This window comes from Haliotis rubra, unplaced genomic scaffold, assembly GCF_003918875.1.
Source record: "Haliotis rubra isolate DU_JTF1 unplaced genomic scaffold, ASM391887v1 Scf121, whole genome shotgun sequence".
Classification (NCBI taxonomy): domain Eukaryota; kingdom Metazoa; phylum Mollusca; class Gastropoda; order Lepetellida; family Haliotidae; genus Haliotis; species Haliotis rubra.
In genome coordinates, this window is record NW_025765126.1 from 1,969,103 (window position 1) to 1,979,354 (window position 10,252).

Below are 10,252 nucleotides of genomic sequence, written 5' to 3' on the forward strand. Positions count from 1 at the left end.
AGTTATAGGAACAATGTCAGGCTATTACCTTGTTCGAGGAATGTATCCATCAATATCCACAAAAACGAGTGATATGCCATTCATCTGCAGCTGTTCCAAGTGATGTGTCTTTTAACAGTTTAATATACGAAAAAGTGATAAATCTTTTCAGGTATTTCACATTGGTGTATAGTCTCATTGGTCACCCAAGATAGCACACCTTGCAACTAATTGCATAATGTCCGCCATTCTTTAAAAACAGTAATTTAGTTAGCCGAAAATGGGCAATCAATCAATGTATTGCCGGTTAATCCTTTGAAGGAAGGACGTTGTTTTTACGCAGACACCGACACGACAGAGTGTATTCAGTATAGATTAGTAAATCTACATACATAAACACTACCTTTTGACAAATCCGCTGTGTAAGATAAAAGTAATTAATCAATCAATCAGCGTGTTATCGGTTAATCCTTTGATCGATGTTTATAATGTTGAATATTTACTCCAGACTCAAGAAATGCCAAATGGGAACTTTTGTCGGGTAATCTAAGTGTGTTACCACTAATTATACCTGTTATAAATTCATTAACTGACCATCAAGTGAATGATGACAAATAACATGTGTAGGTTTATACCACCTCATCCGGGTTGCAACAAGGGAGTATTAATTGCTGTATATGCAAGTGAAAACTTATGGGCCGACACTGTTTTGAGAATACAAACAGATTTTTACACGACATGGTTCAATATCGAGGTAAAAAAACACAGAAATGGGATCAATTTGGATCAGTCATTATACAAATAAGGCCTAACGACACCAAGCAATTTTGACAGAATCGTCTATGAAAACAAGTTGTAACTCGGAAACTAGGCAAAGCAGGAGACAATATTAAATGACAGTAGATTGTGGGAACATATAGCTTTCATTTTCCACAACAGTTGTCACGATTTCAGGTTTATACAAACCTGTAAACAAGATAATTTACCCCCTGAAATGTAGATGAATTCTGCATCGGCCCTCATATCTATTCCTGATATGACGTCACAGAGACGCCCCGCTCTGATTGGTTGAAATTTTGTTCGCCGGTGAGAATTGTGCACTGTTGTCAAAAAAGTCGATTTACGTTGATTAAAGACCGAAGTGAGTAGTTTTAATGACGGGGTTTCATTTATAGCGATGCCAGTTAGTGATTTATGTATTTGTACCCCCCTAGAGTATATGTGATCTTTAAAAATAGACAGATAATATAAAATCCGCTTTTGAAATTCGGCACACATGTATACAATCACACTCGAAGGCACTTATCTATTATACAGAGAAACTGTGCAAGGTTCTTGATTTCTTCTACCCTTCTACTACTCAGCAATTGTTTGTACTTTATACTATTCGGGAACTGTATGTAGTTATTTGGGATAAATCTGGATCTGCATTCATAAAAAGCTTCACATTTAAATAGGTAGTGGAATTCATCAGCTATAGCTGGCGTCATACACAGTTTACATGCCCTAAATTCTCTCTCTATCCAAGGCAACCTCGACAGGCAGATTATGGTTACAAGTTCTGTATTTCAGGAGAGGATAATATATCTGTTTATGCAGAAGGAGATAGTTATCAAATGAAGGACTATCGTTTAAGTATTCATCATAAAGCACATTCGGGCCTCTGTCGACGTCAGATCTCCAGTTTTGATAGAACTGATCTATTAAAGTCTGTTCTACTCAAGCAGTTATCCATTGGCTTGAAACACCTCGTTGGTCATGAAATACATAGGATAGGACACAGAGGTTAACTATTTGCCTTATATCGTCCAGACATTGTGTTCATTAATATACTACCCATCAAAGGTTTAGACTCACTGAAAGCACTCACTATACGTTATGTATGTATATATGGTTACATCGAAGAACCAACAGGAAACCTTATCCAGATGAATTGCACGAGGATCATGCATCAAATTGCTGAAAAGCACGTGCAAATATCGTGCATGTGAACACCTACGTTTTGGTGTAAAGTTTTGTTAAGAATTCGCGAAATTTCAAGATTCAAGATTCAAGATTCAGATTCAAGATTCAAGATTCAAGATGTTTATTTGTAGAAAAGCCATATGACCCAAAGTACAAATGTACAATATAACATAAAATTCTACAGAGTTACTTTCTTTAGTTTTATACATTCAAACACATGTTTAAGAAATTTAGCAAGATTTAACAGAAAGGTGTTATTATTTGATTGGCACAGGTTTGAAACATTATTATGGTTACCATTACTACAATTTGGGATGAATCGCTTTCTCTCTGTTACAAAATATACACAATCATACAGTACATGTCTTTCATTCAGCATTACATTACAGTGTTTACAAATGTAGGAGTTATTAGTAAAGACATTTTTCTTACTCAGATATCCACTTCTAAATAAAGTTAATACACGTCTATGCTCATGGGAACTAATGTTTAACAAATATTTTTCACAATTAAGCAAAGACTTATGAGAATTATAAAATGCGAGAGAATCACTCTGAAGAGAATAGTGCCAGTTCTGATAAGCACATTCTTTAACACGTTGACTAAAGATATAAATGAAATGATCTGGATCCCCAACCTCTTGGCTTATCCAAACAAAACCATAGCCATAACGAAAAAAGTAAATATTTTACTTGATTGGCCCAACTCGGCCTTTTTCTCTCAAGAATGGACAACAGCATATTATAACATTGAAAAGCATATCTTTGACGTTGCATTCTTAACAATCTTAGCCAATACTTAATACATTTAATATGATAGGAAACATAAAGTGGATATCTTCCACACTCCCCGTATGATACAGCATTCGACGATTTATAACTAATACGGAGAACAAATTTACAAAACTTCCTATGAATAATTTCAATATTACTCCTTTCTTCCCAACCCCAAATTTCAGCCCCGTATGTAAGAATTGGAGTAATCTTTTTATCAAATAAAAAGAACGCATCTTTTACTGTAAATTCAAAACGTCTGATCAAAGATTTTATAGGCCATAATGCTTTACTTGCCTGCTCCGCTAATGTTTTACAGGCTCTAGTCCATATCAATTTAGGCGTTATCATTAACCCCAAATATTTATATGCATTTACTATTGCCATAGGATTCCCATTAAAGAAGAATGTTTCATATTTTGACAGAGGCCCACCCATTTTAAAGACAATTATTTTACTTTTAGCTAAATTAATGTCCATACCCCATCTATAAGAATAATTATGTAGGGCATCCAATCGCCTTTGCAACTTAACAACGCTATCTGCAATTAGTATCAAATCATCAGCAAACAACAAGGCAATAAGGTTCAACATTTCATTGGATATAAAGATACCATCATCAAATTGGCTCTGCAAATCACACACAAGCTCATTTATGAATAGCGAAAACAACACTGGGCTTAGTGTACATCCTTGTCTGACACCGCAGGAACTGTAAAAATAGTTTGTTAATTGTTTACCATAATCAAAAGTAACTGTTGATTTAACATTAGTATACATACTTTTTATGACATTGAAAAATTTACCATGGATACCATTTTGTAATAAAATATATAACAGTTTATTTCTATTCACCATGTCAAACGCCTTTCTAAAGTCTATAAAGGCACAATATAGTTTCCCCTTCTTTCGAGAGATATATTTAGACACAACTGCTTGGAGGATAAAGATATTGTCAATCGTTGAATGGTCTTTACGAAATCCTCCTTGGTAATCCCCAATAGTTTTGTTTAACTCGAGATATAGTTCTAGTCTTCCATTCATAACATAAGCAAATATTTTATTCATGATATTTAGCAACGATATCCCCCGGAAGTTATCAGGGTTTCTCATATTTCCTTTCTTGTGGATAGGCATTATAATGGCAGATGTCCACGCATCAGGGTACACACCAGAATTCAATATACAATTCGCGAAATTTCACTGAGTTTCATCATTTATTGAACTCATGACAATAATCTTTACAACGTTACGAATTTGTTTTACAATACATCGGTTCACGTGTAAACAGCACCTTTAAACAATGTGGAATATTTTGCAAAATCTAGTGAGTCTAAACTTTTGATGGGTAGTATAGATACAGATTGCAAATAAGCAAACATACAGATAATTTGCGATAATTTCGCGGAAGGTCCGGGTTTACAGAGAAACTAACTACCCGTTTGACTTCATAAATCGATAAGGGTATCCCATCTAATTCCCCATGGACCATAAACTTTTGGGTTGAATGTTTAAGCCCACAGGTTAGTTTCAGTAATTTTAAATGAATGTTTTCGATTATATTCATAATAATTATTTTGGTAGGCCCAGTTTTTGCAGCCATATAATAATATCGGTGATATCATCACGTCAAAAGCCTTCAGTAAGCGTTAACAGTCCAGAAGAACAATATAATTTCTAGATTTTTTAAAAGACAGGGCAAGGCTTTAGAAGCACTCTCTGATAAACATTTGATTGCTGACCTGAAGTTCCTGTTTCTACTGAATATAACACCTAAGTATGTGTAATTATCTACGATCGCAATTCCGGTATTTTCCAAATAAAAAGATAACCTACAGTTTTTGGACGGCCGGCTTCCAAAGATAAGAACTTTATTCCTTTTCAGGTTAACATCCAGTTTCCAGATATTGCAATAGTTTTTAAAAGAATCTATTGTTTTCTGGAGTTCAGTTGCAGAGTCAGCAAGTAGGGCCGTGTCGTCCGCATAGAGAAGGATTAAAAAACAAATACATAATTGCGCATGTAGAATGTTCGTATCGCCAATTCTAACAGCCGTGCATCCGTCCTTCAGTAGGAATGTTTCAAGACCAATGATGAAGAGACAAAGGACAGAGGTAATAATTTTTTTCCATGCCGCACGCTTGAATAACATGGAAAATACTGTGATACGGCACGATTTATAGACATACATATTTTGGACTAACTGGAAGAATTTACCCTTAACACCACATTGTCCTTTATACCATTAGACGATTATCCACACATTGTCGAGGGCTTCAGAGAAATCAATAAAAGCGCAATATGATTTTCTCTTACTTTGTTTAAGAATCTGAATAAGCATATCCAAGACAAAGTTGTATCAGTTGTAGAGCAACTCTTTCTAAATCCGGCTTGCGCTGAATTCAAAATATCATTTATCTCAAGCTAAGTATTGTGATGGGTCTGTAAGCGCTAGGATCGGATGTGGTACCTTTGCTTTTGTAGATAGGGCGTATAGACCAGAAAGCCATGTATCAGGTGATATTCCTGAAAATAATATTTAATTGAAATAATCGACAACTAGAATTCCAAGTACATCAAACAAATCAATAACAACTTGTTGTTGAGTAATTTGTCAGTGGGTGGGTGAAAATAAATGCCCCAAATGGTATATATTTATTTATGACAAAAACGCATTAAATGTTTGAGTTGAAAACCAACAAATACATGTTTTTTAATCTTATACAAACTGAAGTACCAGTATATAAATATGCGGCAAATCAATGATTTGCAAGTGCTGCATATGTCACGTGTAACAAAAGGTTTGGCACAAATGTGGCCTTGCAACTGTTTTGTCACGTGTAACAAAAGGTTTGGCACAAATGTGGCCTTGCAATTGTAATGTCGTCAAATGATGAACGTGGAGCTGGTTGCAGTATCACTACAAAACAGGACGAAGCGAAATACATCAAGAGAGTAACCACAAGCAGCGAGATGTCTTGTAGCAAGCTTGTTCGAATCCCGCAGGGCCTTTGTTCTTGTATTGTGTGAGAACCATCATCGAAATGAGTCATCTATTTTGTTTTGTTTCTTTTGCAAAGAGAAGAATAACATAATTAGCATACTTAGATTTTTATCTCCTCGTGTACTGCATGATGTCAAATGCAATTTCAGACAAAAGAAAAATACAACGTTTTAAATATGCACTAAACTAAATAATGAATATCCCAGTGGAGGATACGAATTGAGGTAGTCCCCAGTGTGTCGTGGACGTCGTAACGGACGGCTGACATAGATTTATTTGTATGAGCACCCGTCCAGAACGATGACACACATTCAGCCTAGTCACCAGGCCACATCAGCACATCTATAAATTACGACAAGCCAACTCTAACCAGGAATCCTCACGGGCTGACTGACACCGGGTGGTCATGCATTATGACTTAGTTGATAGTGTGTTCCAGATATGTCTGGCATTCTGTGCCACTTTGTCGGATAGTTGGCCTGATTGGTTACCTAGTCATCGTCCTAATCAGTGACTTGTTTGGAATGTTCGCCGGAGCATTACATGTTCAAACCTACCCTAAGTAATCGTAATATCTCAGGTTTATTTCAAAACAGATTATCCTTTTGTTAACTGCCATGAAATAAGACAAAAGGGTTTTGTTCATTACTGTTTTGCATTTGTCGCCAGGTACAGTACGTTTCGGCGATAATTCGAGGCTGCCCTTTTTCTAGCGCAGACGGGTATATAGATATTATTGAGTGCAAGTACTGAACGTCTCATAGCCACAGGAGAGGCTAGTTAGTTGGTTAAAGTGTTCGCTCGTCAAGCGAATGTTTTGTTCAGCACAGTTTTGAAGCTCATTTCCAGGATCCCGTGTAGGGTTATATTGGAATAAATGAATTTACTAAGAGCGACGTCAAGCACATAACGAAACGTTCCAACTGTGACGTCAAACAGAAAGGTCGACACACAAAATATCTGTTTCACAACAGAGATGGACTAAAGGATTGATCTCGTACATGATGACTAAATTGGTTAGGTCATTGGAGGGTCACTGCAATAAAAGAGGTGAATTTTGATATTTTCTTTGGCGCTGATATGTTGTCAAGATCAACATCCATGTAAATGTTAAAACAAGGACTCCTTAAGTACATTTAATTGTTAAGTTAGTGTGACATTTGATAAAACTGACATGCCAATAAATAGTAAATATATTAACACTAATCGATTAAAGCAATCCCCGAATTGTAATTATTGAAGGTCTTTGGATTCTAAGACGTTTAGTGCTTTTGTAACAGACACTAGCCGATCGGGACCCAAGTAGATTTGGGGAACAGAGAGACATCAAGACTATGGAAACTCGGGTTCCTCTTGGATTCTGAGGATTTTACGGATACTGGGGATTCCATATGTATTCTGGTGCTTGGAGAGCTTCAGAGTTCAAGGGATTCGAATGACTCAGGTAGCTCTGATAATTCTGTGGACTTGGTGACTCTAATGGCTGGGACATATACGGAATACAGAAGCTCGGAGGACCCTGGTGACTCAAGGGACTGTTAGTACTCGGGGCATTCCGGTGATGCTGGTGAATGGAATGTACCCCCTGACCCACTTGAAACGGTTTACGGCTTCATTTGGGACGTCATCTTGCCACAGTCAGTAATCACGCCAGATACTAGTATACTGGCACGAGAAACATAACATAAAAGTATGTTTTCCATTTGCAGCAGTCGTCGTCCGAACATATGTTTGTGGATTCTTATTACTTTACAAATGGTCTCAGTTCTCGTAAACGTTCTGCTACTACTGTTCGACAATAAGGGATCTTGTATCTGTAACTGCTGTAAAGGCTGCAGCACACACACACACACACAGATCCAGTTCGTCTACAAGAAACGGATTGCTATCGCGTGTTTTATAACTGGAGTACCAGGAAATCCATACATTAAATATATGCTTCCTTTGAACTTTACATCAGGAAATAGAACACGCTGTATGCATACAATATCGGATCGACTACCGGGGAAAATATGGTACGTAACTTCTTGAGGTGACACATGTTGGTGTGAACGCTGAGGGGGCACTGGATATTCAGGAGACAACACAAAGTCACTACCGACCATGTGCTTGTCGTCAAGTTCCTGTCCATCGTCATGCGTGTACGTTATAAAAGTGCTGTTAAACATACATGCATATACATAAACCTACCTTTTGTTTTGTTTTCTTTCATAGTGATATGTGATGATGCCCTGGTCGGATGTCTCGAAGTTCGGATAACTCGATATTTTTTCGTGGCCCCATGAATATCAAGACAACGGTGCTCGACTGTATATGTATGTGGATATAGCAGTTACGTTTGCAAGCATTGTTACACATGTTCCATCATGTAAATGTTTGGTGGCTTGATGTGAACATGGTGTACATTTTGAATGTTAGTTATTAAAGTCGTTTGAAATTGGTTTAAACTAGACTAAGTAACCGTTTGGATTTTCCCATTGATATAAGATGTATTTTGATGACGTAACCAAGAACAATATGATAAGTGTCCACTCAGCCTCGTCAGAAACGGCGAAATGTGTTACTCTTAGTCTGTTCTTGGTATCAAAAGTACAACTGCGTCTCTGTTTATAAAACGCATTTCTGTATCACCTGTGATCTGTTTCTCATGTTGCCAAAGTGTCAGCATTGTCACTCACGGCGTTGTTCATGTTCAGAAAAATGTCGAACTCCGTATGTCGGTTTCAAAAGTCAATAAACATCCAGTTCTTCGCATACACTGTTTTATGCTGTCAGGTGAAACACATGGCACTTATTCGTAGTGTTTGCGGAAACTATACAAAACAACAAACTTACTTGAATGCCCTCATGCACGAAACACTGATTGTCACATTATTTAGTGACTTGTGAAAAAAGCACAAATACGGTAAATACGACAAATACATTCATTATTCACAACAACTCGATGGTAACAGTCAAACGATTTTAGCTTTAAATGAACTTTTTATAAACTTCACTTTTATAGATCATGTATCATACATGCATATGCAAATGCATTACTTAAAAACATAACGACAGTATCATATTAACCTTCAACCTGACATCAGATTCCCCAAGCACAACGATAAACATTTTTAAATTTTACGCCAAACCGCATGTTATTCTTGCCTTATACCATCCATCCCCAGTTACCATACATGTCCAAAACCAACTGTGAAGCCATTCAAGCGAACCCGCTGAATAAAGATTATTTGATTACGAGTTTCGATTATTCTGCATGAAATATGCATACAGCGAACAAATCTCAAGGTGCAGATGCTGGCCCTGGAGACACGACCAGATTACACAATAGGTTGTATACAAGCAGCCAACTCCACAATCTTCAATGATCCATGCTGTTTGTCATGCACTAAAGCGTGTAGGTGTCGTTTTAAATCACTACTTTATATTTGACCCTTTGAGCTGTTATCTCTGGTATCAGTGAATATTCAGTGAATCTGAATCCAAAACCAACATTGGTCCCAAGATTTGTCAGCACAACAGATCCATGTGATTTTATGAAGGGAGTGGGTGAGTGAGTTTAGTTTTACGCCACACTCAGCAATATTCCAGCTATATGGCGGCGGTCTGTAAATAATCCATTCTGGACAGACAATCCAGTGATCAACAGCATGAGCATCGATCTGCGCAACTGGGAACCGATGACATGTGTCAGCCAAGTCAGCGAGCCTAACCACCCGATCCCGTTAGTCGCCTCTTACGACAAGCATGGGTTACTGAATATCAGTATTCTAACCCGGATCTTCACGGGTGAAGGTGACATACATGTTTGCCGACAACCTGTGGAAGGAAAAACCATGAAGTAGGCACGATGAGAGACAATACCAAAGTCATGTCTGTTCATATCGAACGATGGAATGTATATAACTTTTAAATTGTCTTTCAAATCACGTGAAGCTACTTTCGTGGATGCAAGTTTAATGTTTCTAAGAGTGACAAAACAACAATGATATATCATAAGAAGACATCGGTCTCCCCGAGCGATTACTTGTTTCACTCAACCTTAAGGATTGTCAACTCAATTTGAAATGTATTATGCTGGGGACATTTCAGCTGAGAACCCACATCAATAAGAAGAAATATTAAGTCAATAAGAAGAAATATTAAGTCAATTCTTAAAGTTTGATTACAGTGCATATATTTCCTGATGCTTATTTATCTGTTTTTCACTAATTAAGCATACACATATAACAATGGCAATCTGTATATTTGCAAGTCGCTGAGGCGTATTTCTCCTTTATATCGACCGCTAGCTAGTGTCATGAACTGTAACCAATGCGCTCATGCGAGACTTGAATTACAAAATCATAGTCCCGGCAACGGCTTTGTTTCTCATGGTCAAGAACTGATAACATCTTTTACCAGCTGTAAATAAATCAAGTCAACTTTGACAGTAAAGGGCATAATGTGCATCTGGAAATTAGAACATCAGGAAAAATTGTTAATGTTAAACGATTGGAACAATGAATAATAAAATCTTCGGGTTTTTCGT